The sequence below is a fragment of the Fukomys damarensis genome, unplaced genomic scaffold, assembly GCF_012274545.1.
Source record: "Fukomys damarensis isolate Sample0158 unplaced genomic scaffold, DMR_v1.0_HiC HiC_scaffold_35, whole genome shotgun sequence".
Lineage (NCBI taxonomy): Eukaryota > Metazoa > Chordata > Mammalia > Rodentia > Bathyergidae > Fukomys > Fukomys damarensis.
Window position 1 is genome coordinate 40957752 of NW_022900947.1, and position 1951 is coordinate 40959702.

Sequence of the window (1951 nt, forward strand, 5' to 3'; positions counted from 1 at the left end):
TTTTTTTTTTTTTTTTTTTTTTTTACTAGGAGTTGGGATTGGATGAGAAGAGAGATTTGGGAAAAAATGATTTCAGGGATTAGCTATAAGAATTAGTGTTCATTGAGAATCCTGGGCCTCCTTTCATGGTAAAATTGAGTGAGGCAAGTTGAACTGTTTAGCGTTGTCTGATTCTTTGACAGTTCCCCCGCCATGGAAAGTTAAAACTTGAGGGATTTCCAAATATCCCAAGCCTTAGAAATCTACTGCTTGTCCTGATTACCTGTCTCCAATTTCCTTTTCCTCAGTCTGTCCCAGAAACAAACCCATGCTAGAAAGTGTTGTAGGAAATGTGAATCTTCAGTGTAAAGCTGGGCCCATGTTGCTTGAATGGGAAGATGTGAAGAGTGGATTTAGGAGAACATTCTCTCTGTGGAGAGCCTGGGCTCCAGCCAAGAGCTCTCTCCTAAATTCTCTCTCTGCATCAAGTCGAAAAAAACACCAGATGTTTACTTTGATGTTCTTTTTCCAATGTGCTAAATTTTCAGGCCCCGCTTGCTGGGGACATCATTCTCTGGGCCCCAGATGGCTCAGCTGGGCCAGAGGTTCTACCACATAGGGTGAAACAGCAAACAACCTGCAGTAATCCCAAGTCAGAGAGCAAGCCAGTTGTTAGGACTCATTTAAACTTTCTCCAAGACTAACTCTTCATTACTTTTATGGGTTAAGGGTCACCGTGAAGTTTCTTCTCCTTCGATAGTATCAGCATTTTTTGTGATTGTTGCTTTTGTAAGTGAGCAATAGAACAAACACACGAAATATTTTGATAAGCAGGGCAATCGTGCTGTTCATATCTTTCAGGACGCAAAGAACTCCTGGTGATTCAAGTTTTTGGCACTGAGGGAGATGCTTAGCAGACAAGATCATGCCCCTAACTTTTTTCTTTGTGGACTCAAGGGTAATGCAAGTAAGTTCACAAAGATGTTGTTACTCAGCTGGAATTGACTATCCATTTCCTGCACTAACTTTTCATATCAGAAGGCAGAATTAACTCTCAACCTTGTGATTTCTATTTCCTAGAAAAAAGTTAAGAAGAATGAGCAAACAGATAGCCATGGGTTTAAGGGAAAATTCCCTAAACAAAATGTGTCTGAAATCTATGCCCCACCCTGCTTACCATTTCCCTAGGACAGTCAACCACTAGCTTTTACTGAAGTTCCTACTTTGGCCTTCTTTTCTTTTCTTTTGTACTGGGGTTTAAAACCAGGCTCTTTGCACTGAGCTGCATCCTTTTTATTTTATTTGTTTTTTAAATTTTTGAGATGAGATCTTGCTAAGTTGCACCATTGCTTCGGCTTGGCTCAAACTTGCCATCCTCCTGCCTCAGCCTCCCAGGGTGCTGTAAGATCTGCACCACCACACTCAGCTGCAATGGCCTCTTAAGTCTGCAGGAGTCAATGCTTTCAGAACCCTTGTTTCCATTCTGTAAATACAATAGCCAGGGTGCTTTACAAAAGTGTAAATTAAATCAAAGCACTCCTCTGACTAAAACACAGTAACTTCCCCTGGGTTTAGGGTAAGCCCCACATTCTTCTGCGTGTCTCCCACTTGTCTCCTGCTTGTCCCTCCAGGATTAACCCATGATCCCTTAGCAGCACTAGACTTCCAGCCTTTAAAAGTACTCTTTCAAGCTCAAGGCTTTTGTACAAATCCTCTTCACCCACTTCCTTTCCACTGACTCTTCTCCTATTCTTTAACCTAAAGTTTTTGTTTATTTGTTTGTTTGGGTTTTGTTGTTGTTGTTGTTTTGTTGTGTTTTTTGAGACAGGGTCTCACTATGTAGCCCAGGCTGATGGCTATCCTCCTGCCTCAGCCTCCCAAGTGATGGGATTACAGGCCAGGCATGAGTCACCAAGCCTGGACTTCACCAAATTTAAATATCACTTTTTATGGGAGAACTTCCTTGACTATC

At 41.8% G+C, this 1951-nt stretch overlaps 1 long non-coding RNA gene across 1 annotated transcript in view; it reads left to right on the top strand.

Annotated features, from left to right (window-relative positions):
* LOC104873530 overlaps positions 1-1241 on the top strand; it is an 8710-nt gene extending 7469 nt beyond the window's left edge. Inside the window, exon 3 of the long non-coding RNA XR_783503.2 lies at positions 841-1241. This is a non-coding gene — a long non-coding RNA (uncharacterized LOC104873530). The remainder of the gene's footprint in view (positions 1-840) is intronic.
* Positions 1242-1951: the final 710 nt, after the last annotated feature.